General features: G+C 42.0%; 1 protein-coding gene across 2 annotated transcripts in view; it reads left to right on the plus strand.

Annotated features, from left to right (window-relative positions):
* Positions 1-962: 962 nt before the first annotated feature.
* The window catches only part of rab27b (RAB27B, member RAS oncogene family), a 55,950-nt gene continuing 30,010 nt past the window's right edge, over positions 963-26,902 (plus strand). Inside the window, exon 1 of one of the 2 annotated variants that reach the window (XM_056433008.1) lies at positions 963-1,296. The gene's annotated coding sequence lies outside the window, so the exon portion shown is untranslated. Of the gene's footprint in view, positions 1,297-25,261; positions 26,145-26,902 lie in introns of those variants that run through there. The other variant, XM_056433009.1, reaches the window with a different exon arrangement.

Raw genomic sequence — 26,902 nt, forward strand, 5'->3', positions numbered from 1 at the left:
CTCCCTTTGAAATCAAGACTCACATTTATAATGATTCTCCTCACCTCCAAAGCTTTAATTGATGATGCACCATAATATGTTAAAGAGCTTGTCGTACCAGATTGCTTCACTCGAGAGCTGTGCTCACTGAATTCGGGGCTACTTGTAGTTCCTAGAGTCCAAAAAAAGCTGGATGGGAGCTAGAGCCTTCAGCTATCAAGCTCCTATTTTATGGAACCCGCTTCCACTTTCAGTCTGGGGCGCAGTCACAGTCTTCACATAAGTGTAGACTTAAGACTTTCCTCTTCGATAGCATTTATAGTTAGGGTTGGCTCAGGTTTGCCCTGTTCCAGCCCATATGCTGCTATAGGCCCAGGATACACTGAGCTCCTCTCTCCTCTTCTCTCTCTCCTTCTGGACAAATTAACTTCTCTTCATTGCATACCAACTCTACTTCTTACCCCGGAGTCTTTGTGCCTTTTCACCTCACAGGTGCACACATTGGACCTGGCTCCTTGCTCCTGCTTTCTGCCTCCTGCCCCTTGGCCTGGCCTGCTTATTGACCCTGACTCCTTTGCAGTACCCTGCCGATGTCCCATGCCTACTATTCTATTTCATAATTCCAAAGTCATATTCATTGAATGTGTTGTAGCTGTGTAAAGCTATTCATTCTGTACACATGACATATATTGCCTATGTGCATTCAGATAGAGGGATCCTCTTCTGTTGCTCTTGTGAAGATTTCTTCCCTTTTTTCCGCGTGAACGTTTTCTTCTGATTTCTGGGGAGTTTATCCTGATCCGATGTGAGGTCCTGGGGCAGGGATGGTTGTGTAGATATTGTAAATCTCTTTGAGGCAAATTTGTAATGTCTGATTCTGGGCTATACATAATCAACTGAATTGAATTGAATCGAATACAATTGTTTGTGGAAAAAAAGTAACTAAGATCATCAAAAGCCCGTCGACGCGCCCGGGAACATCGGAGAAAACAGAGTTTCCGGGGAGTCCCTGAATGCGGCAGGAGCGTCGACCCTCCTCCGCCCTGTCGAGGAAGCCGAGCGACATCCATCAGACTCGTTACACTCTCAAGAGGTACGCGCGAGCACTCCACAAACTGCACCCCACCGAGCACTTCGCTGGGCTGTCACGTCGTACTCGAGGCCGGTTTTGGTGAGACTCTGCGCGGATTTCCCTCCACCAGGACCGTGGGAGAAATGCGACGTCTCGGAGGAGGAGGACGAGACGATCTGGCCAGGCAGCCGCAGCAGACACCTGCGAGGAGGATCTGAGTTTGTTTCAATAACGACAAAAGAAGGGTAAGTGCAACAAGAGGAGGGCAGGGAATGTCCCCGGGACGCCTTTCGGGCTCGAAAGTCGTGCCCTATGCAGATGCTTGTTGTTTACCGTTTCCGTGTTACTGGTCGTTTTCCAGCATCAGTGGCGGTATGAGTCATAGCCCGCACAGGGCTGCTGGAGGATCAGCCGAGGAGCAAGGTGTCTGCAGCCTCCAAACCCACAGTCACCTTACAGCTGCACATGCACATGCAAAGCGCTGTGTTTGTGTGTATATAAGTGTATGTATGCACGTGCGCTGCAGCATAGCATTACGATTAGATATCCCTTCATTGGAACTAAGACTAAAGGTAAACCGGGGTTCCCTCAACTCTACTTTGCTTACAAACCATTTCGAAAGTCTTGCCAGGTGAAACCCCACGACGCACACAGAGAGTGAGAGAGGCTTTCCTGCCTCAACATGACTCAAATCTCCCAGTGCACAGAGACGGCTGGTGTTACACCCCTACTGGTTTTCAAACCTACTGGTTTTCCTACGCGTGCGTGCGTTGTGTTCTCTTAACATCTGCAGCGGGGCTCTGTCTCACTCACCAGATTCGTCACACATTCACAAACATATTGCTGGAGATCTTCAAGCCACCGTTCATATCCATTTCGGCGATTACGATTGTATAAGTGAGCAGTGCATCACAGCCACGTATGAAGAAATACATTTTCGAAAAAATAAAAATAAAAAGATCGCCCTACCTGGTTTCGATCTTTCACGCAAAAGGAGACTGCACTCAAAGACGCGCAGTCTGTGCGCTGCGCCACCAGATATTAGTTTCTGCTCAAGTAATTTATATATTGATCCATTAAGTCACATTTCTTATGTTTTCATGGGAACAGTTTGGTCGAAGGGATCTGAAACAACTGGTTACCTTGAGCGGATATGTACACTTTGAAACATGTTTAGCGATGCTTGTTCGCAACGCAACAACCACACAATACCGACGCATTTTGACAACAACTACCGGTAATTGACTTATTCAGCGATGCTTTTATAAATAATATTCAGACTATCATAATACAAAAATTGTATTGATAAACTTTATTTACATATTCCACGAGTTTAGCAAATGCATTACAGACCTCAAATCTGAAATGGATCAAGTATATATAAATTACTTGAGCATAAACTAATATCTGGTGGCGCAGCGCACAGACTGCGCATCTTTAAGTGCAGTCTCCTTTTGCGTGAAAGAGATCGAAACCAGGTCGGGCGATATTTTTATTTTTTCCAAAATGTATTTCTTCATACGTGGCTGTGATGCACTGCTCACTTACACAATCGTAATCGCGGAAATGGATATGAACGGTGGCTTGAAGATCTCCAGCAATATGTTTGTGAATGTGTGACGAATCTGGTGAGCGAGACAGAGCCCTGTTGCAGATGTTAAGATAACACAACGCACGCACGCGTAGGGAAACCAGTAGGTTTGAAAACCAGTAGGGGTGTAACACCGGTGCATAAAGAAATTCTCCTCCCAGTCTGGTGGGAAATAACTTGACTGTCCTGCACAGAGGACCCTGACCTCAGAACCTCCCCATAAAGCACCCCCCATTCTGAGGTGAAGTGGATCACTGACAGCCAGTCATCAGCCGACATCATTGTTGGACCTCACTGATGCCTGACTGGGAACACACCTCCTGGTTAGGAAAAAAAGGTGGTGTCATGTATAGGCCTATACCGGCATGCGCCAAATGGGTTTCTTGGGAGTCATCGTTTACCTCTTCCTCATACGTAATGTTGCCTTTTGGGTTCAAGGGGAGTAGGTGTCCCAACATAGCTGTTCATAGTACTAATAATTCAAACATGGTTGTGTGTGTCTGTGGCAGTGAATGGGAAAGTACTAGGGGTGTAACTCAAAGCTGCTATCCGTCTCTTCATCTGTAATAGTTTATGTCACAGAGGTGCCTGTATTCGGATTAGAGCGGGATATATTTCTCTCCATCAAATCGTTTTCTGTACTGCCATTTATCCTCTTTTTTGTTTTTGGGCTGAATTAATTTAAGAATGAACTTTCCCTGAAATTAGTCCAAATACAAGCAACCCACGTGTGTGCACTGCACAACTAATCTGGTGAAAAGGGATAAATCCCAGTGAATGAATACACATTCATGTTTTTATGAAAACTCCTTCTGCTTTTGTGGCTTCTAGCAGTGGTGTTAGAGACCAATGTATTTGGCGCAGGGCAGTCTGCTTTTTGGTGTCCATAACAAATTAAATGGCACGACTCTGAGTGATGGATTATAATTCTGAGATGCAGCGGGTGACACTCTTTGTCCCACAGGCAGATTGGCGCTATTTGTTGACTCATAAATCAGTTTGTAAACAAAGATGGAAGAAGCAGAGGTAATTAGTGGAAGCAGCCATTATTAGCCTGGTAATGCACCCTGCGTCCCCTGAGCTGCTGGCAGCTTTATTGTTTCAGGTCTCCGGTATTATCAGTCCAAGTTGGTTCCTCACTGATGGACCCGTAAGGAAAATTACAGATCACATTTGTCTCGTAGGGGGTTGTCCTCCCTGCTGGTAATAGTATTTAAACTGAAGACCTCAAAAACTTGATGAAATGTCACAAAAAAGATTAAATAATTTGTACTATTCTTGTATCAGTCACCCTACGGCCTCTTAGTGCACTGGCCCCCAATCTTTAACATTGTTAAAGAACCCGATGCTAAGAGGAGCCTCCAGGCGGACTCTGCTGGGACACGCCACACCTGGATAGAAAAGTCAGAAAGCTAAACAAGAGATGTAAGCGACAAGCTTTTCTAAAGCTAGAATTACATTATTAGTTGATGTCTGTGGGAACAAGATCGGGATCAATTCAGGCTTTAAAAAAATGTCCAGAAACTTTCATTGATAAAATAATGGTATACAATAATTGGAGGTAGCCAACGTAACGATGCATTTAACCTGAATTATTTCTAATAGCCAGCATGTCTGATCGTATAGAAGTCTATGAGAAAATTAGCTCTCGCTTGATTTATTACCACAGTAAACATTTTAAACGTGTTCATGGTCTTAATTGCCAGTTTCAAGTCTCCTCCTGCCATACATGCTCTAATAATAAAGATGAAAAAGACAACAAATTTAGTGAAATCTACATGCGCTGCCATTGTCGTGGCAAAACGCTACTGTAGCAGGATGCAACCACAGCAATCTGTCGATACGAATGGAGCTGTACCCATAACCCCCACAGGTTGAGACACACACCTCGTCTTCCATCCATCCCTCCGTCCCTTACTACTCTGTCTACCACCTCATCTTCCTGCAAAGGGCCACAGAATGATGGCAATCGGACTGAGATTATAATAATCTCGTCCGCCCAAAATCTAGTGCCATTCGTCATTTAGCTTTCTCGATGTGAGTTGTCGGTTTCCATGGTGATGTTTGAAAATCCAGTGCACATTTGAGGTTCATCCAGATAGAATTAAATCCTTTGAGAATCCAGTTTTGGGGTGTGTAGCTGTGATGACTTCTCTGTGACCTTTTCACTCTGGGATGGCTCTCCCTAACCAGTATGCCCTTTTCTTCTCGCATACTGTCTTCCTCTGTCTCCGTTGTTGCCTCTCTCTGTCCCCCCCCCCCCCCCCTCTCTCACCCCTCTCTCTCTATCTCCCTTCCTCCTGCAACCCACCTGCAGTGTATTGAATAGAAACAGCAGGAATCAGTCTTCCTAAAATGATTAATGCATAGATACGATTTGCCACCTGATAGCGAGGGCCTGACTTGCAGCAACACTTCCTCTTCAAGTCAGTGTGTGTGTGTGTTTCAGCCAATCAGCTGAAAGTAGAATGGAGTTTTAGTGGGAAAACAAACAACCTGTTTCTTGGCAGCAATAATCTGTTTAAAGCTCGGCAGCCGGTTGGAGCCAAAGTAGAAGACTGTAACAAGTCCACTGGAGACAATGGGCAATCATTTATGTCTGGCATTTTCAACTCTAACTGAAGGAGCTGTAATCAATATTTTTTTAATAATGGATCACAATACTTTGTATGTGAAAGGAGCGTCTCGTTGTGAGAAATCCACAGGGATATCTGTGGTGCTGCTTCTGCTTTTATTGCATATTAGTGAATGTGAGCGTGCCCCACTGGTTAGCTCACAAACGGCGCTCTGCACGGCTCCCTTAAGGCGGTTACGGCTTACAATAAGTCCCGACTGACGGCGACGAAGTGGGGCATCGCCCCTCTGGTTCCCCCCTCAGCACTGTTGCCATTGTTTGCACTGTTAGCGTCGTTGGCATCGTTTGCTGCTCAGCCGTCTCCATGTAGAAACTTGTCTAAAGGCAATATATATGCTCTGGATATTACATATATATTTTTTCAAACAAAACATTTGCTTGTTCAAGCCTCTAAGATGTGTATATATTTGGCTTTAACCTGTCTGAAAGGATTTGACGAGGGCTGCAACAACGAATGGCTAACATCTGTAAAAATCGACTATTCGAATAGTTGGCATCGAATTTCATTATCGATTAGTTTTGATTATTACGCTACTCAATAAGTCGCGGAGATGTTTGCGTATTAAAAAAAAGTTCAGTACTGAGGTAGAGGAAATACCATAATGCTGCGTTGCGAAAGCCAATCAGCATTGAGACGCTCCATTGGTGAATCTAACTGGCTGCTGTTGCTCTAGTAGCGCTGGAAGCGGAAGTTATTCAGACGTAGTCAGTGAAATTCACCGAGCTCTGTGAGCCTACGGGTGATGATATGAACCCAAATAATCATTTATTTTGATAATTGATTAATCTGTTGATTTTTTGTTGTTGATTAATCGATAAATCGGATAAAAAAACAAACTGTAATTTTCAACCCTTTATTCCAAACAGGGGGTCATGGAAAACCTGGAAAAGTCATGGAGTTTTTAAATGGCTATTTCCAGGCCTAGAAAAGTAATTGAAAAAAATTAAATCCCAACATTTTTGGAAAAGTAATGCAAATTTGTTATATTCAAATGTTAATTTACACGGAATATATACTGTATGCTTTGTAATTTTCATTGTTAGTTTAAATACAACATCTTCTCACTTGTTCATGTATACACCGAGTTTTCACAAAATGTTTAATCATGCAAATGTTGTTTAAAGTCATGGAAAGGTCCTGGAGATCCATTGGTCAGCATGTTTATGAATGAACCCTGTCACAAACAGAACTGACGGCTTTACTCTCCTGAGTTTACTCTGCCGACTATTTGTGGTCATACGTGTCGGTGAGGGGGCGTGGCTTATCTCTGTTGCCTTTCTCCGTTGAAAAATATTTTCCGCCATTCGCCACGGAATAAATACGTTATACTTCTTGTGGAAATGCCACACACGTCGTAACATCTAGCGCCCTGGTGTCTATGTTCACCCGTAGGCGCACACAGCTCCGTGAATGTCACTACAACGACGTGAATGACTTCCGCTTCCAGCGCCGCGAGAGCAGCAGCAGCCAGTTAGATTCACTAACGGAGGAGCAGCTCAGCGCTGATTGGCTCTCAAAACGCAGCGTTCTGTCTGTCCTCTCCCTCCGCTCCGCTATTTTTTTCTCCTGCGCCGCTCTGCGCTCAACTCAACTTTTTTTATACTCCGCGACTTATTGAGTGCCGTAATAATCGCGCGACACAACGAATCGATAATGAAATATGTTGCCAACTATTTTAATAATCGAATTTTATCGATTCGTTGTTGCAGCCCTAGATTTGACACTTCTTTTTTTTAACATTTTGTAGACGTGATTAATTGGTTAATTGTAAAATGTATCGATTGAATAACCAAAATTATAAGAGCTTTTTAAGGCAAAGAAGTGTAATGTTGGCCAAGTCAATCACCTGACCTGAATCCAATGGAGCTGCATTTCACTTGCTGAAGACCAAACTGAAGGAGAAATGCCCCAAGAAGCAGCAGGAAGTGAAGACAGTGGCAGTAGAGGCCTGGCAGAGCATCACGATGAAACCCAGTGCCTGGTGATGTCTCTGGGTTCCAGACTTCAGGCTGTCATTGACTGCAAAGAATGTGCAACCAAGTACTAAAATTGACAATTACAATGATGATTATGTTAGTTTGTCCAATTACTTTTGATCCTTTAAAAAGGAGGGTCCACATATAAAATGTGTTGTAATTCCTACACCGTTCACTTGATATGGATGTAAAGACCCTCAAATTAAAGCTGAAAGTCTGCACTTAAAGCACATCTTTATTGTTTCATTCAAAATCCATTGTGGTGGTGTACAGAGCAAAAATGATGAAAATTGTGTCAATGTCCAAATATTTATGGACCTGACTGTATATATAGAGCGAGAGAGAATGAGAGAGAGAGAGAGACTCTGTGGGATCAATAATGCAGGCTGTTCTTCTGGACAGTAAATCAGCTTAGCAGTACATTCTCTCGCCTCAGCTGCCACTTTTATGCTCACTCGTAAATACCCGGATTACAACTTGTTATGATGGGAAACTTCTCGCAGTATAGTGCTGTTTTAATGATGCAGGTTATTGTTGATTTATATACAGCACAAGCATACTGTTCTCTGAGGCCTCTCCTTGAGATGGATGGATGCCGCTTCAACATTCCTCATGCCGTGGTCTCCAAAACACCAACATCAGTTGTTATTTTAATCATTCCAGTTCCAAATCAAATGTCTCACAACTTCAATTTCTTCTGTGTTGATAGTACCGTTAAATAGTTTTTACACATGATAAACTTTGACCAATCACATTTTTCATCAAGCATTACACAAGTTTTTGAATAGTTCAAAGGTCAGACGAACTAGTCAGCTCTGTGTTCTACTGGGTATCATTTACTGAATTCATGCTCATAATGAAGCAAAAAAAGGTATCCATATTATTTGGCTATTCTTCCTCGGGTAAGATTTTGGTCAGAAAAATGTAATCTAGGTGGACTGTTGTCGGGTGTTTAGGCAGATATTAAAGGATAAAAAATGTTCTAGACACTCATTCTTTTTTTAAAGCTGTGACCCATTTTGAAAGATTTGTTTCGAAATTGCAGTACTCGAGTCTCATAAGAAATAGTTTCAGCATTGTTATCAACCAAATTATGAATTGAGAAAATACTTATTGGATCAGTTGATAGTGGAAAACAATCACGAGTGGCAGCCCTCATCCAAAAAACACAAGCGGTTCCAGCCTTGAGCATAATGGGTGTGTAAAAGGAGAGTTAATGCAGTGGTTTTAGAAGCAATACTTCTGTTTCTGTGTCGCAGGCTGTGTGCTGCTGATGTTGATCAGTAATCCCTTAAACTAAGAACATCATTAGCTTCCTCAATAGAGAGGATGAAGGCATCTGATCAATCCGGGGACCCGAGAGCTGACTGTGAATTAATAAACCGAAAAGTAATGAGATCTATATGTCAATGTCAACAGTACACCATAGGACTAAACGCAATTTGTACTTGTTTGTCTCTTTCTTTCATCTGTCATTCGTTCTCTTCTATTCCTCCCCCCCACCTACTTCTTTTGTTATTCGGGCGAGGACAGTGATCCTCTATTACACTCAGTGCGGTTACATGCAATCGAATTATTGGCTTAGTCGGACTGAAATCGAATTATCCGTTTCATGTAAACACCTTAGTCGGACTATGTGCGGTCCGACTTCGGTCCCATTAACACCCCTGGATAGCTCGGTCCGATCCAGTTGATAATTCGACTCTCGCGGCATGTAACTCTGAATTCGATTCGGAACTGGACTTTGCGTCTTTGCGCATGCTCGAGATCCCGCCGCCCTCCTCCCTCCCATGTCGTGACCCGGAAGTCGAAAGAGACGATAAATTAAATTCTCCGTGTACCTTGACGGCGTCTTCTCTCCGTTATCAACTCAGCCATTAGCGCCATTTGCATTCGCTGTACTCCTATTAACACCATGGAAGAATAGTAGAGGGATGTAGCTTCGCCTCGCTCTCTGTTCGCCATCTTTCTCGAAATGTTGTTGTTGGTGGTGGTGAAGAGGTCAAGCGGAAATGGCTGTATCACCACGAGTTGTAATGAAAACAGCGCCACCTATCGTATCGGATATGACATGCTTTCGGCCAATGATTCGAATTACTCACTGCCATGTATATTGGGATAATAGCAGATCCCCCAAAAGATAGCATAGTCCGACTAAAGCAAGATTCAAATTATACCATCATGTAAACGCACTGATTGTGTCCTTGACAGTTTGTCATTTGTTATCATTCTTGTTTCTTGCCATTTCCCCACCCTGTTAAATGAGCCTGGTGGAAGAAAGTGGGCAATGGAAAGTGTCACTTTATCCAAGAATTGATTTGGAATTTTAGCTGAACTTTCCTTCATCGTCAACAATTCAAAGTTGTAGAGTTGCACAAGATGGTAGTAAATGTTTTTATTTTGATAATGACTATTTTTCTGATGTGGAGCTTGACTTGAACGCCTGAGATTCATCGCATACATCATCACTGCTGGGGTTTGATTGTCCACTAAAACCCCCAGAGTATTTTTTTTTAATGCTCGGCATCAAAAGTGCCAGTTGAGGAAGTTTTCATCTTTAGAGCAAGTCACGATGACATAGCTATGGTTAGAAGCATATTCTCTATCCAAATGAAGGTGTTACCTCTGCCTGGGTGTGAAAGTCCAGATCCCTGAAGGAAGAGAAAAAACACGCCAGGGTTGGGAATTTCACAAAACACCATCGGGGTTGAAGGTTCAGGGTCCAGCGAAGTGTTATCCACCAACCCCCTTTTTAAAAGCACCAATGCTAAAAATACGAGTTGGTATATTGGTGGATTGACGGAAAATTAATCTGTGGCTATTTAAATAAATGGTTGAGCGTCGATAAAAGTACCAAACACTAAATGTGAGCGTTTGCTTTTTGTTTTCTGATTTTCTTTAGGTTTTGCATTAGTTGTTAAGCCCTCCAAAAAGAAATATATATAACTTTGGGCTTTGGAAACATTTTGACAGGCTTATTATGAGTCATCGGATAGATTGCTGCGTACAGCATCCACAGAAAACGAGCATGCTTTATTGATACTTGAATCTTTTTAGGGTGTGTTCCTGTGTCTGGTAATCAGACTTTGTCTGTGCTGCAAAAAGGAAGCGGCAGATTAGAAACTAATTGCATCTTATTAATAATAAATGTAACCAGCAGCAGTGAATGAACTGTATTCACAGAAGTGTGTGTGCTTTATTTTCCTCTCAAATGTGTGATCGTCTCCATGTTGTGAATATGGATATCAATATTTCAGATTACTAAATGTGAGACCATTTATAATATATATATTGTCCATTATGAAACAGAAATCCAACAGCCTCAGTAAATTAATCTGTCAATCTTCTTTGTCTTCGACCGTGAAACGCCCCGAAAACAGCCTTATAAAAAATATGGTCTGATCCTCCTCACTTTAAGTTCTGAGGGCCGTGAGGTTTTTAAATTGCTCGTGTTGATCATTTGTCTCTTTTCTCTCGCTGTGAGGAGTTTGGTTGATGTCCGTCAAAAGTCTCTGCCACTTGGTCAGAGTGGAGGCTTCAAGGGGAAAACCATGCTAGTTTCAATACGAGCGTACCCAAGCAGAGTTGAGTGAGAGAAGGGTAGAAAGAGAGAAGCAGGGGGAGAGAAGAGGGAGGCATGAATGAGATCCAAAGATGTGGAGAACGAGGGAAATGAGGGCGAAAGAATAGAAAGCGAAGAGCATGTTATTTGAGTTATTTGAGGTTGCAAAACAAAAGACAAAGAAAGCACAAACACTTCCGCTTTAGACATCCAGTCAGATCTTATGTACTAGTGCATTTTGATTTCACATTTTTAATATGCAACATATAACTTTTTACAGCAGACATTTGTGAGAATATGTACTTGCTGCCTTGTTGACACTCACCGGCAATGTTTTGTATTTTTTTTTACCTGAAGTTTTGGTTTGCAGGCTAATCGGTTAAGGTTAATGAAATGTGGTGATTTTAGTGGTAGAAGTTGACCCTTCATGTCAGTGTTTGCTAAACTAAAATCCTATCTTTCCAAACATAAACCACACAATAAGGGGTTCTTGCTGCCTACTATAGACGAGATGTGTCACTGTGCCACTGTCGAAGGGAATTTATTACTTTTTTTGTAAAACATCATGTGAAGTTTGAGGGAAAAGGATTGCAAAAAAACCTTGCTTCATCCATAAAGTTATTAAATGGAACCATAAAAAACTAATGATATCAGTGGTGTGTTATGGTCAGTATTTTGCAGTGAATGGTTTACAATGCAAATGAGTTATAAGTAAATGTAAGAGATGTGATTCCTTTAGCAGACCAATGAAGCTGGAGATTTTTATACATGTCCTGTTTGCAAAGGTTTTACGTGATGCCACTGCTGGTGTTTCTTTACAGGCCTATTACAAATGTCATTATCCATCACGCGATGGAAATGCTCTGGACCAAAAGGGTTCATGTGACAACAGGGCACAACTGAAATGTTTCTCGCCGGTTACGAGTATAAACCCATAATATAAAACATGGCACGGGAACGAGAGAGGTTTTAATGCATGAGAGAAGGAGATGAGAGCGAAGGAGAAAAAGCAGAGAGAGAGAGGGAGGAAAGGCTAGTTGCCTGGTGACGGAGGCAGAAGAAGAGAGAAGATGAAGAAAGGAGAGGAGGAGGAGGAGGAGGAGCAGCATAGTTGTTTTCGAAGTGTAAAGAGTTACTGGTCACGATGCCACATCTGCTGCTGCCATCCCCCCCACTGCGCTCTCTCAGAGGATGAAGAGGTGTTGGCTCTCAGTATTTAAATCTTGTGTGTCTTATTGATTGATTGATGGTTTAAATTGTTGTACTGAGTGTGTGTGTGTGTGTGTGTGTTCAGAATGGCAGCCGAAATCACAATTTTAGAATGCAATGCATCTTTATTTATTCATTCAATGAAAGCATCACAGATATCACAATCTCGAAACCCTGTCAAAACGTTTTTGTTTTTTTGACACCCCAATGTCTCCATTGCATCACATCAAGGAAGCGTCATTATGAAAACAAAGTTTCTTCAGTTTTTTTTTCTTTCTTCCAGCGATTCTATATTTTCTACATTAACGGTAAATAGAATTTGGCTAACTAGCTGCTTTTTCCCCAGGTGCTGGTGGAGACCAAACCCGGAGGTAACATCAGAGTGGAGTTATGCTTTCGACGTTCCCAATGGGATGGAAATGTTCCTCTGAATGTGGAAGTGGATAACTGCTTGCTAGCCAGAACAACTTGTGTAAGGAGCATGTTTGTGATGCAGTTTAACTGCCCTTGAGTGGCCACAAAACATCTTCCTCCTCTTCTGTAACTCCCTCCCATCCTTTTCTCTTCCAACAGGCCTTTTTTGATAACGGACATTTTTATTTGTCATAGTAGGAAGAGCACATGTGGTAGTAATAACATTAACGATGGGTCTGTGCAAAGCAGCAATCGAGTGTGAAGAGGTCCAGACCCTGGCGTGCAGAGAGCGTATTAATCAGACCTCCGTAGTTTGGTCCACTTCACAGAATAGTGTGAAGTAACCCTTTTTAAATCTTGCCTGATTTTTCGTCTCCAGTAAGAGTAACAGAACCCAGCAGAACCAACATTAAATGGTAGTCACAGTTATTATGAGCAACTTTTATTTTGGGTTGATTTTGGCGGTCTCTGTGAACATAAGCAGCAGTGTTTTTGTGCACTGGTTGGATAAAGGTGTCTATACATTCCTGAATGTCCTTTTTCTTTTGCTGTTGATAGTTCACTGGAGATGTTTTAGCCAGATAATTAGATTTTAATAATTTGTGCAGCTACTTTTTTGTTGAATTCATCCTCTTTTGTGTCAATTTCTTCTCTTCTACCTTGAGTGTTCAGACGGAACGTGAGACTAATTTTAGAGGCGGTGCATACAAAGTCAGTGAAAACATGTGGGAAGACTCAAATGTGCGTATAATCATGTCTTCACGTTGACTTTGTGTGTAATCATACCGCCTTTCTGTCAGAACATGCAGCTGTCTGGTTCTTCCACTCCTCTTCTCTTTTCTTAAGCTTTATTCTACTTCAGGTCTACTTCTTCCCTTTGCTACATCTTCATTATCCTTCTCTTTGTTCTCATGGTTGATTTCTTACTTTTTCTTTCATAGGATTCTCCTCCCTGCTCCCTTGCCTCTTCCTCAAGCCCTGTCCTTACCTTCTAGCATGTCTTCTGGTCTCTCCTCCTCCTCCTCATCCTTTCTTTATTCCTCCTTGCCTGTGTTGTTGTCTTCCCCTCCCCCTCATTTGGAGACTCGTGACTCTTACGCTAAGCTCCAGCTGATGTAACTTTTATAATAAGTCTTTTCTCTCCGTCACATACATACATATCAGAGAGTGTGGAATGTGAGAAATAATAACATTCAGTAGAAAGTACACACACACACACTTTCTTTTTTCTTTCTCATAAGTAAAGTAACCATGATTATGTGATGCTAATGAATGATTAGTATCAGTTGTCAAAACCAAACTCTTCTATTTTTTACTAAGGACTTGGCCATGTACATTTCTCCTGATTGTCTGTCTTTTTGACTGTGAGACCCGTCATTATAGTTTAAACATTATATTTCTAATATGACATAGTCGATAGGCATAGTTAAAGGCGGAGACTTTGATTTAAATTCGATATACTGTATGTATAATTCATACACTGAACAAGTTAATGGACTATGCATTTCTAAGGGCATGGAGAGAGAATACATTTTTTTTCATCACAAAACGCACAAAGCACATTTTGTTCTGCTGCCATGCTGAAGACCGGACCGGCCAGACTCTGAATGTGGGATTTCAGAGATCTTGCAAGTGCTACAGCTTCAACGGGAGGAAATCCAATAGTTTAGAAATTGATTGGCCAGCCAAGATTAGTGGTTTTGCTGTTTTGAGTTTGAGTGCCACTACAGCCTCCATCCAGCTGAACGCTGTCGAATCCGACACTCACTGAGCTGCTAGAGACTCAGGGTCGTTGTATTGAATAACATGTCAGCGAGCTGACATGCTCACAATGACAATGTTTACATGCTGATGTTCATCGTGTATCATGTTTATCACCAACTGATAAGTAGAGTTTAGTGGAGAACATTTAAAAACTCAACTATAAAATGGCATTTTATAGTTGTTAAAGGGACAGTACCTGTATTCCTACCCCTAAATCCAAAATTCACATTATTTCTCTTAACTGCATCCTTATTTTGTATCATTATAGATCATTATTTTGTATCATTATAGATGGTTTTGTAGTGGAGATATTTGCTTCAGGGTTATCTGCCTTCTCTTGAATATACAGGGAATGTAGGCAATTTGTCTGTGGTGCTCAGAGAGACAACAACTACAATTGCAAGACCTTGTAAGTATTTTCATGTCGGTGTGCCATATATGGTTGAAATAAAATGGTTCTGTAAAGGAAACCGCTCACAATAAGATCTGGACAGCAGTACAATTTGTTGTAGTTCCTATTTACTTTAAATATCTTTTGTCTTAATTTTAACTCATTCAAACACATCTCATGGGAATAATGTAAGTTCATTAATAGTCCTAGGCACCGCATATCTGCTCCTGCCATTATCCTCATGGAATGACTCAATCAATAGATATTAGCTCATCCGTCTCCATTAAACGGTTGGCTGTTGACTGGAGCTGCAGTGCTAATCTGAAACAGGAGCTGGTCATCACATAAGCCATTTCTGCTGACTCGCCGACATCACTGCGGCCGGTGACGAGTGTGATATGGCGCGATGATCAGCAGTTGGGTTATAATAGCCTCCATTGTCCCAGCAGGAAACAACAATTTGAGTGCTCAAGGAGTCGTATTTTTTTGCCACATTGTGCCTAAACACTTAAAGGACCCATATTATGCCCATTTTTCCACAAGTTGATATGGTTCCTTGGGGTCTTAATGAAATGTTTGTAACATAGTTTGGTCAAAATACCACAAGAATCATTTCAAACGGCAACCTATTTACCCTGTCAAAAACACCTCCCCACAGATTTACCTGTTTTGAGTGCCTGTTCCTTTAAATGCTAATGAGCCAGCTCCCCCCTCCTCCACGAGATGCGCTCGCCTAGCTGCTGCCTGCCCAGCTAGCCATTACCTTTGTAGAAATATGGCTACTGCAGATGAAGATAGCGTCGTGCAACCATATCGTTTTGAACCAGAGTCAGACCCTGAACAAGAAGAGGCTCCCGAACAAGTTCGAGAAGTTAGGGCTCAACAGGACGTTTCTGAATGTCACTTCTTCATTTTGTTGTTGTTTGTACATTGGCTAAGGTCTCAGTCTTGTTAGCGGTTTTGAGAGCATCGTGGTGCGAGAGATTAGAGTACGTGAATAGTTTGTGCATGTATGAGTATGTAGCAAATACAGTGTGTTTATGTAAGTTACTGTTTGTGAAAGTGTTTGTGTAAATGCAAGTAACGGGAACGCCATAAAGATATAAATGCTACATGAGTAAAGTTCCATCTGTAAACTAAAGTGTTATCTGACAACAGTAAGTGACCAAGCAGGGGCGGGGGTAACGTTTTTACCTCCATTAATTAGCGTTTAAACCTTGTTTACTTATTAAATCGTTGTATTTGATGACTTATTTGATGACTCATGTCTGTAATATGAACACAACTTTCAAATAAACGTTACCTGCAAAGTTGTGGTGGGGGGCGGTCCAAGCAGGGTGTCCGCGGGTCCTTAAAAAGTCTTAAAAAGTCTTAAATTGCTTTTCCTAAAAATAAGGCCTTAAAAAGTCTTAAATTGTCTTAAATTCAGATTGGATTGGTCTTAAATTTTTTTGGGTGTCATGTCCAGGGGTTTTCCTGGCTCAAAATGGGTCTTCGGTGCTCCCAAAAAATATGTTGGCGCGCACCGTCTGTTCGTGCAGGTCGGGCTGTTGAGTGATCAGCAGCTGTCCGCTCGGTCCATTCGCGCACCTCACAGTTGCGTATTGATCAGACAAGAAGACACGCTTATCAACTCCAGTGTTTCCCCTATAACAGGGTGAAATCCCCCCCCGGCAAACAATTCTCGGCTCGCGCGACAGAGCAATGCGCGTGCCGGCATCGAAACTCTGCCGTGATGCGCGCACACGGGTGAGCACCGCGTATTCGGTCCTATCAATCCCCTACAACGTGAAGCATCGGCTACTTTAGAAAACATGGCAGGATGCAAGTTCAACAACGGCTTGAAAAGAACGAGTGTTTCTGGTCACGGTGGGTGAAATGCTTCTGAATCTGCGTTATGTGTCGCGAGACTTTCCAGCGGTGGAATCTCACGAGCAGAGCAAGAAGCACAGAGACTAGCGAAGGCCGCCAGCAGCCCGCGGGGCTAGCTGCTGCTCCGCCGCTAGCTCCTGCTCCGCCGCCAGCAACGACGTCAACGCTACAACGCTGGAGGTCACCGGAGGAAATCCAGCGCCGTGCAACAAAGAGCTCATCACCGAAGACCAACGCTGCAGTGCGTTCTTCATTCTGTTCCACGAGACTCTGGACCAGACCACTGCGAGCAGACAGCTGGACTTCATGTGCGTTATTGGTTAAATGACCACGTCCAGTCAGGATCCTGTGGAGCTCATGGGCCATGGCACCGGCCAGGACCTACTTCAGCACCTCAAAGTAAGTCTAACATAAATATATGTATTAACTATCCTCTTGTATATGAGTATGTGTTTCATATAGTTAAGCTTTACTCATGTGTCAAGTTAATAACAGCTATGCATAGGCGCACTACACATTAATTAGACTAATTAAAAATAGTTTTAGAATGGTAGTAAGTAGAGTGGTGTTTACCTGTCAATATGTCTACATAGTGTTCACTAGGCTCAAGAGATGGCTCGCGTTGCTTAATTTGTAAAAATAGTATTCATTCCTATTTATCCAGTCTGACATTAATCTGAAGTGGTGGTGTCATAAGAGATGTGGTGACTGTTGTTTGCCTAATGTCTGCCTTTTTTCTTTCTTTTTTCCAGGAGAATGGACCAAATGTCAACTGGAAGTTTTTATATTAATACAGTTTGAAAAGGATTGTTTTCCTAGTATATTCACAAAAGCTCAGGAGTAGACATGAACCTGTGCACAAACATCCATCACATAGAGACATGAGAACTCACACTCACTCACCCACACATACATACATTCTATTATGTAAATGAATTTGCATTTTAAAAGCAGCTGGAAATGTTATTTGTTATTTTATGGATTTTTTTTGTTCAAAAGGAACTTGCATGTATTTTTTAAATATATTTACTTAATTTTAGAGACATTTGTTCATGGGACTTAAATGTTCTGAAAATGTATTAATAAATATAATTTACAACAGCAATGACATTTGTGTTATCCTTTTGCATGACACCATACTGTTAATTTTGAACAGACATCAGTGTGTTTACTTTGAATTAATTAATTTAGATTAATGTATATTTCCATCGTAAATTAGGTCTTACATTTTATTTAGACGTGGTCTTAAAAAGTCTTAAAAAGTCTTAAATTTCACTGGTTTATTCCTGTAGACACCCTGGCAAGGCCATGTAGCCAGACTCCCTACATGGGCGTGCTTCAAAATCTACGTAGACGTTGGTGGTGATCCCATTTGACACACTCAAGCATATCGTTTCTGACATAGAGGAACCACAACAAGCCGCGTGAGTTTTTTTCCCCCAGCGTTTTTGTGTTGGGAGACATGCCAGATACCCAAATTAACGTATAGAAGCACTAAAAAAGTGGAATTTTCATAATATGTCCCCTTTAATACCTGTTCACCTTAGTTTGTGAGAAGCAGGGGAGACATCTCAGAGGGGACGGGACCAAGCGTCTGTCTTTCATACTTTACATTACGTTCACCTCAATGAAGTGTCAATATCCTGGTAGTGCCAAAGGTAGTCAGGAGATCACCAAAGATATCAAAATTAATCCTCTTCATCTTTTACATTTCATGTCATTTAGCTGACGCCTTTATCAATATCAACTTACCAACCATGAGTACAAACTCAGAACATCACAAATCAATCCTGATTTCAGTGGAAAGCTCTTTCCCACTGAACCTTTCTTAGCAATCCATCGAGTAGTTGATAAGATTTCAGTCCGGACCAAAGTGGTGGACAGACCAACCAACATCAATGGAGCCGTGCAGGGCTAGCATGGCTAAAAGTCCAAAGACAAGGACACATGCACGTGGAAACTCATTGATGTGAGTGGCCGTGTTTCAGCGAATCCATTGTCTGGCACAGTGGCCTTTCTTGTCTCTGCATGCCCTCAGTGCATTTTCCTATCAAACAAATCATGTGGAACACAGTGAAAGACAGAACTGACCTCGATGTGGAGTGATGTCACTGTCCTGTCGACATCGCCAACAATATTCACACAGAATAGTCTGCTTTCAGTGACGTGAATAAACAATAAATATTTTTCTGCAAATCAAAAGGTAATAATGGTATACGCTTGGAAACGAGACCGTTAGATTAAATAGCTGTTGAATGGAGTGTGTTCATTTTCCTGATTCAGTATTTGTGTACATCTATAGAAGAGAAGGCATAGTGAACCGAGATGGATGACAGCATGGTGTAAAAGCAGAAGCTTGTAGCCCCATCAAAGTAAATAAATCACCAGCTGCCACTGAACAGTATACAGTAAAGGACATTCGATCAAAGACTGTTTTAAAAAGGTGCAAAAAAGGAAGGGAGATAATTTATAATTCAATTCAGTTTATTTGTATAACCCAATTTCACAAATTACAAATTTGTCTCGGAGTGCTTTACAATCTGTACACATAGACATCCCTGCCCCAAAACCTCACATCGGATCAGGAAAAACTCCCAAATAACCCTTCAGGGGGAAAAAGGGGAAGAAACCTTCAGGAGAGCAACAGAGGAGGATCCCTCTCCAGGATGGACAGGTGCAATAGATGTCATGTGTACAGAAGGACAGATTTAGAGTTAAAATACATTCAAAGAATATGACAGAGTGTATGAATAGTTCATAGTAGGCATATTCCATGATGGAGACCTCCACGATCCATCAGGCAGATGGAGGAGGTAGAGAGGAGGAGTGGGCGGAGTCTCAACAGTGGGCGGAGTCTCAACAGGGCAGTGGCGTAGTCGGTAACAGGAATTCCACGACCCAGACCTCGATGATCCATCAGGCAGATAGGATCTATGCCGTCTCATAGGGTCCGATGACCCCATGAGACGTGAAGTCACAAGGACTCCGGGGAGAAAGCAGAGTTAGTAATGTGTGATGGAGAGATGAAAATTCATCCCTAAGGAGAGAAAAAAGAGGAGATAGGTGTTCAGTGCATCCTAAAACGTCCCCCAGCAGCTATAAGCCTATAGCAGCATATCCAGGGGCTGGACCAGGGCAAACCTGATTCAGCCCTAACTATAAGCTCTGTCAAAGAGGAAAGTCTTAAGTCTACTCTTAAATAAGGTGACTGTCTGCCTCCCGGACTGAAATTGGAAGCTGGTTCCATAAAAGAGGAGCTTGATAACTGAAGGCTCTGGCTCCCATTCTACTTTTTAAGACTCTAGGGACTACAAGTAGTCCCGCATTTAGTGAGCGCAGCTCTCTAGTGGGGCAATATGGTACTACAAGCTCCTTAAGATATGATGGTGCATCACCAATCAAGGCTTTTTACGTGAAGAGAAGAATTTTGAAAGTGATTCTTGATTTTACGGGGAGCCAGTGCAGAGCAGCTTGTGCAGGAGTGATGTGATCTCTTTTCTTAGTTTTAGTGAGAATACGAGCTGCAGCATTCTGGATCAACTGGAGGGACCTAAGAGACTTATTAGAGCAGCCTGATCATAAGGAGTTGCAGTAATCCAGTCTCGAAGTAACGAACGCGTGAACCAATTTTTCTGCATCTTTTTGAGACAAGATGTGCCTGATTTTTGAAATATTACGTAGATGAAAGAATGCAGTCCTTGAGATTTGCTTTACGTGGGAGTTAAAGGACAAGTCCCGATCAAAGAGAACGCCAAGATTCTTTACAGTGGTGTTGGATGCTAGAGCAATGCCATCTACAGAAACCACATCACCAGATAATTGATCTCTGAGGCGCTCAGGGCCGATTAAAATTACTTCGGTTTTGTCTGAGTTTAACATCAAGAAGTTGCAGGTCATCCATGTTTTTATGTCTTTAAGACATGCTTGAATTTAACTGAGTTGGTTGGTTTCCTCTGGTTTTATCGATAGATATAGTTGAGTATCATCTGCATAACAATGAAAGTTTATGGAGTGTTTCCTGATAATATTGCCCAAAGGAAGCATGTATAAGGTAAATAAAATTGGTCCAAGCACAGAAACTTGTGGAACTCCGTGACTAACGTTGGTGGTTATCGAGGCGTCATCGTTTACAAATACAAACTGAGATCGATCTGATAAATAGGATTTAAACCAACTTAGTGCCGTGCCTGAAATGCCAATCGACTGCTCCAGTCTCTGTAATAGGATGTCATGGTCAATGGTGTCGAATGCAGCACTAAGGTCTAACAAGACCAGTACAGAGATGAGTCCTTTATCTGCTGCCATTAAGAGGTCATTTGTAATTTTCACCAGTGCTGTCTCGGTGCTGTGGTGTTTTCTAAATCCTGACTGAAACTTCTCAAATAAACTATTCTGATGTAGAAAGTCACAAAACTGATTTGCGACCACTTTCTCAAGGATCTTGGAGAGGAATGGGAGGTTATAGATCGGTCTGTTGTTAGCCAACACCTCTGGATCTAGAGTGGGCTTCTTCAGGAGAGGTTTAATTACAGCTACTTTGAAGGAATGTGGTACGTGGCCTGTTAACAAAGACACATTGATAATATCTAATAGAGAGCTGCCAATTAAAGGCAAAACGTCTTTAAGCAGCCTCGTCGGGATGGGGTCCAAGAGACAGGTAGACGTGTTAGAAGTAGAAACCGTTGAAGAAAATTGGTCACGGTTGATGGGAGAAAAGCCATCCAAATATACACCAGGGCATACAGCGGTTTCCAAGGCCATTCCACTTGAGGACTGATTGGCACTGGTTAAGGGCAAGAGATTATTAATCTTGTCCCTAATAGTTAAAATCTTTTCATTAAAGAAATTCATGAATTCATTACTACTGAGGTCTATAGGAATACTCGGCTCCACAGAGCTGTGACTCTCTGTCAGCCTGGCTACAGTGCTGAAGAGAAACCTGGGGTTGTTCTTATTTTTCTCTATTACTGATGAGTAATAGGCTGCTCTGGCATTACGGAGGGCCTTCTTATAAGTTTTAAGACTATCTCGCCAAACTAAGCGGGATTCTTCCAGATTAGTTGAACGCCATATGCTTTCAAGCTTTTGTGACGTTTCCTTTAGTTTGCGGGTCTGAGGGTTATACCAGGGAGCAAACCTCCTCTGCCTCACTGTCTTCTTCTTCAGAGGGGCTATCGAGTCCAGTGTCATTCTCAGTGAGCCTGTGGCACTATCAACAAGATGATCAATCTGGGACGGACTAAAGTTAGACCAGGAGTCCTCTGTTATATTGAGACGTGGTATTGAATCAAATGCAGAAGGAATCGCTTCTTTAAATTTAGCTACAGCACTGTCAGTTAGACATCTGGTGTAGAAACTTTTGACTAACGGTGTATAAACGGTAGTATAAATTCAAAAGTTATGAGGTTGTGGTCTGACAGAAGAGGATTCTGTGGGAACACCTTCAAATGCTCAATGTCAACGCCATAAGTAAGAACAAGATCAAGCGTGTGGCCAAAGCTGTGAGTGGGTTTCTGTCCTCTCTGACAGAAGCCAATCGAGTCCAACAATGAGATGAATGCAGCACTTAGGCAATCATTATCAACATCCACATGAATATTAAAATCTCCTACAATAATAACTTTATCAGTTTTAAGAACCAAACTTGATATAAATTCTGAAAATTCAGATATAAACTCTGAATATTGACCTGGTGGCCGGTACAGAATCACAAATAGAATTGGCTGTAGTGTTTTCCAGGTTGGATGTGAAAGACAAAGAACAAGGCTTTCAAATGAGTTGTAGTTTAATTTAGGTTTAGGATTTATTAATAGGCTCGAGTCAAAGATGGCTGCTACTCCACCTCCTCGACCGGTGCCTCGAGGAATGTGAGTATTAATATGATTTGGAGGAGTCGATTCATTTAGGCAGACATATTCTGCATTGCTCAGCCAGGTTTCAGTTAGACAACATAAATCAATGTGATTATCTGATATTAAATCATTTAGTAACACAGCTTTAGATGACAGAGATCTAATAATAGTCCTGTTTTGTTGCACTGCTGAAATAATGGTGTTAACTTGTATAAGGTTATTGTGTACGACTCCTCTTCTGCTTACTTTTGATTTTTTTAAATTGAAGTGGCCGTGGGACAAACACAGTCTCTACTCTAGAGTTGTGGGTGGGTAACTGCTCGAATGGAAGAGCAGAGAAGGGTGTTAAACTACAACTCTGCTCCCGGTTCCTGATCTGAACCCTGGGTTGTCATGGATTAAGTCCGGTGATCAACTTAGTCATATTCGCAGGAATGAGACGCGCTCCGTCCAATGTGGGATGGATGCCGTCTCTCCTCATCAGATCAGGTTTTCCCCAGAAAGTCTTCCAGTTGTCTACGTAGCCCACATTATTCGCTGGGCACCACCTCGACAGCCAGCGGTTGAAAGACGACATTCGGCTCTACAATTCGTCAGTCAGCAAATTTGGGAGAGGGCCAGAGAAAACTACGGTGTCCGACAATGTCTTGGCATAAGCACACACCAATTCCACATTAATTTTAGTGACTTCCGACCGGCGGGCTCGGGAGTCATTACCACCGGCGTGTATTACAATCTGACTGTATCTCCGCTTATCCTTAGCCAGCAGTTTCAAACAAGACTCCACGTCGCCCACTCTGGCCCCCGGGAGGCACACGACTGTGTTTCCGCGGCTTCGCTATTTTCACGTTCCTGACTATAGAGCTCCCGATAACCAGGGTGTGCTCCTCAGCGGGTGTGTCGCTGAGCAGGGAAAACTGGTTGGAAACGTGAAGTGGTTGGTGCACAGCGGGCTTCTGTATAGACTTACTACTCCTGCGAACAGTTACCCACCCTCCCGGCTGCTCGGGGACTACCGGAGAACAGCTAGCAGCTGACTGTAGCTCCGCGCCGACTACTGGAGAGGGCGGGCTAACTAGCATAGCTGTCTGAGCTTCGATGGCGCAGAGCCGTGCATCTAACCCACTTAGACCTGCCTCCAACCTAGCAAATAAACTACACTTGTTGCATGTATCGTTGTCATTAAGGGAGGCAGAGGGATAACTATACATGAGACACACTGAGCAAGAGGGAGCGGGAGGGAGAGAAGAAGAAGTCATGCTCGCTGCTGAGCTGGCAACCGGAGCTTACCGGAAGAGTGAGATGATGCGTTCAGGAGCCATAATGGGGAAGAAGATTTGTTCCTGACACCCAGATCAAGCTTGGTATCATCAAAGAAAAGAAAGACTAGAGAGAAAATGAGCAGTTAACTGGGGATTGTCTCCCACTGTCAGTGTTTCAGGGATGGATGTTATTTTGTCATAGTAACTGTCCATGTTGTGGGAAGGTGGCCTTTAAAGGCCTAAAGGTCACCAACACGAGCTGCATGATGCTTCACTGCTTGGACACATATAGACTCCAAGCCAGCTGAGAGGGAACAGGAGATATTTTCTCATGAATTATTGAAGCTTTTTCAGCCATATCTGTGCAGTGTAACCAGTTTGAATATCTATTGCACAAAGTTTCACAAGTTATCGGAGATGTACGTGTATCGAGGTGCGCTTGTGTCCTACTCAATGGATGTCGTCGTCAATTTCTTCACTATTCTTGTGATACCAGAGACATTGAACAAAAGCTCAGTTAAGTTCAGTTAACTGCTGCCTGGCTGAAAAGAGTGACGTTGTGCGGCAAAATCAATTAATTTTAATGGAATTACTGCAAACGGTGCCTTTTGGATGAACGGCCTATTGTTCAGACGTCCCATAGATGAGAGTGCACACACACTGTCGTCTAAAGCCCACAACTCAGTTTTTCCTGTCTATACGTCAATATTTAAGGAGGAAGAAAGAGGAAGAAGCAGAGTTGTGTCTTGTCTGTATCCTGCCAGCGTCCCTTCCTGTACCTTGCTGGTGCCTCCTTGTGTTATCGTCACTCTGGATGATGGACGTTTCTAATGAAGCCATCATGGCTGCAGGCAAGCGGTCGCCATGTTGCTCAGATTAGACTGAAAACGATAAAACGGGTTGTAGCCGGACAGAACTGATGTGGAAGTAGTAATATGCTCTTTGGTTCTGGTGAATATCAGGAGGTGGAGTCAAGGAACTATGGTTTATTTGTTTAAATGTTATCTCAGCACAGGCTTCGTACAAAAATTTAAAACAAAAATTATAATTTAAGATACACAGTTTACACAAGTTAATACAGCACTTTCATAAAAACAGTATCTGAAAAGTAGTTATAAGTAATGTAATTAAATGTAACATACCACTTAAAAAAACAGAATACACTTTATTATTATTATCAATTTTATTTACTGAAACTGCGATGTCACAGTGAAATCATCCAGGTGACGGATAATTTAATTTGGCATTAAATGTAAACATATACTTTGAAATACAGTGCTCAAGTAGGAAAACCTGCAGCTCCAATTAATAACTAATATTTTTTGTGTTAATTCACTAGCCATTCTGTAGTTGCAAATAGCTTTCATGACATATGGAATATCTAGTTTTGTTTGGACTTTGAAGGACCGATAATGAATGTCCTTTCTCATTTTCTACATACTTCGTGTTTTACTACTGTTAACTAAATGCACAAATACGCAGTTTCTTCCCCCAGCATGACCTGAGGCTGCTCTGTGTTTACTAATTCACCTGATAAGTGTGTGTGTGTTTGTGTGTGTGTGTCCAGAGCTATCTTACTGTAGCTTGGCCCCACCCTTTCATGACACAGAAGGGGAGAAAGAAAGGAGCAGAATATACCAGAGAAGGAAGAGGGATTAGCAGAAAGAGAGAAACCTCAAAACTGAATCTGGGGAACTAACCAGTCAGTCGGATTACCAGTGAGCCAACCGTTCAGCTGATAAGGCAACCAGTCAGCTACTGGTTAGAATCAGTTCGTTAGACAGACAGAGCTGGACTGGTTTGTCAGTGAGTATAAGCCGGTAATCGAGCAGACTGTAGGCTAGCCCAGTCAGTCAGCTACTTAGTTAGTTGGTCAATAGATTTTTAGTTAGTCAGTTAATCAATTAGTCGTTCGTTTGGATAGTCCCTTATGTTAGTTAGTTAGTCCGTTGGTTTTTCAATTTGTGCATTATTTAGACTGCTAATCATTTAGTCGGTCATTCATTTATTTAACTAGATAGTCAGTTTGTTGGCAATAGAGCATTTTTGTTTAGTTTTTCAGTTTGTCTGTTATTTAGTCAGTTAATCATGTAGTCAGTCATTTAGGTATTAAATTGGGTAACCAATCAGCCAGTCTGTTATATTTAGGAATTTATTCAGTAAATTCTTTGTATTCTCCTGTCAGTTGGTCAGGTACTTGGTCAGCATTTCATTCAGTTATTTAGTCAGGAATTTGAGTCAGAATAACCACAAAGACAGTGAGCGAGGCAGAGCCATTAGACGAGTCATCCATTTATCCCTCCAGCCAGGCAGCGAGTCAGCTGGTGGGCGAGGGGAGTGGTTCTCTGCTGCGCTGCCTTCAGCTGAATAGTAGTCAGCCATCCAGTGATCCAGTCTCTGTCAGTCATTCGGTCAGTCATTCGGTCGGTCGGTCATTTGGTCATTAAGTCAGTTGGTTGGTCGGTCAGTGGGTGTAGATGCAGGGCTGCTGGTCAGCTGCTCTGGACGGCTCATATCTCCCTCAGGATCTCACAGTGTGGAATCATCTAAGGAGCCACTGAGAGGTAAGGAGCTCAGCAGGATGTTTGTTTGACCAGTTTGTTGAGTACAGGTCAGGTGTTTGCTGAGGGAAATAAAGTTGATGGAGCTGTAGAAATGTATTACACTTTTTTTTGATAGTTGATAACCTTTTCTGTGCTGTTGTGCTCGGCTGCATTAACCAGGACGCTTATTATCTGGAATCTGGTCTTGAATTTACCCTCATGCTCAGTCTTATGATAGTGGGGATGTTCTGAAGACATCAACAGCAGCTGTTGTTTTCTACTGAAACTTGTTTGGATAAATGTTTGTGTTTAGAAACCCAGTTTGAGGAGTGGATTTGACCAAATATTGATTCAATCCTTTTGTCATCAATAGTCATATAAATATACAAAAATTAAATATACATATTTATATTTGTTTTGCCTTTTTATTTATTTTAAAACAAAGATAATCTTTATCCTTATAGGCAGCCATTTTCTACCGTCTGTAAGATAAAAAAAAGTTAGAAAGCAGCAATTAACTGCAGGGTTCACAGGATGTGAAATGTCCATGTCCTGATAAATGTTTCTCTTTCTTGTTCTTGTATGTGTCCTTTTTATGATATACAGCAGAGGAGATTCTGAAGTTAATGGTTGACTGAGGCATGCATATGAGCCATAAAAAAAAAAAATCAAACAAAGTGTTTATTTCCGGTATATGAAACACCCTGTGGTAATAAATACTGAAACATGATCATATTGATATCTTGCTCCTCGAAACTTTGAGACTGACATAAAATGTA

The sequence above is a fragment of the Pseudoliparis swirei genome, chromosome 15, assembly GCF_029220125.1.
Source record: "Pseudoliparis swirei isolate HS2019 ecotype Mariana Trench chromosome 15, NWPU_hadal_v1, whole genome shotgun sequence".
Classification (NCBI taxonomy): domain Eukaryota; kingdom Metazoa; phylum Chordata; class Actinopteri; order Perciformes; family Liparidae; genus Pseudoliparis; species Pseudoliparis swirei.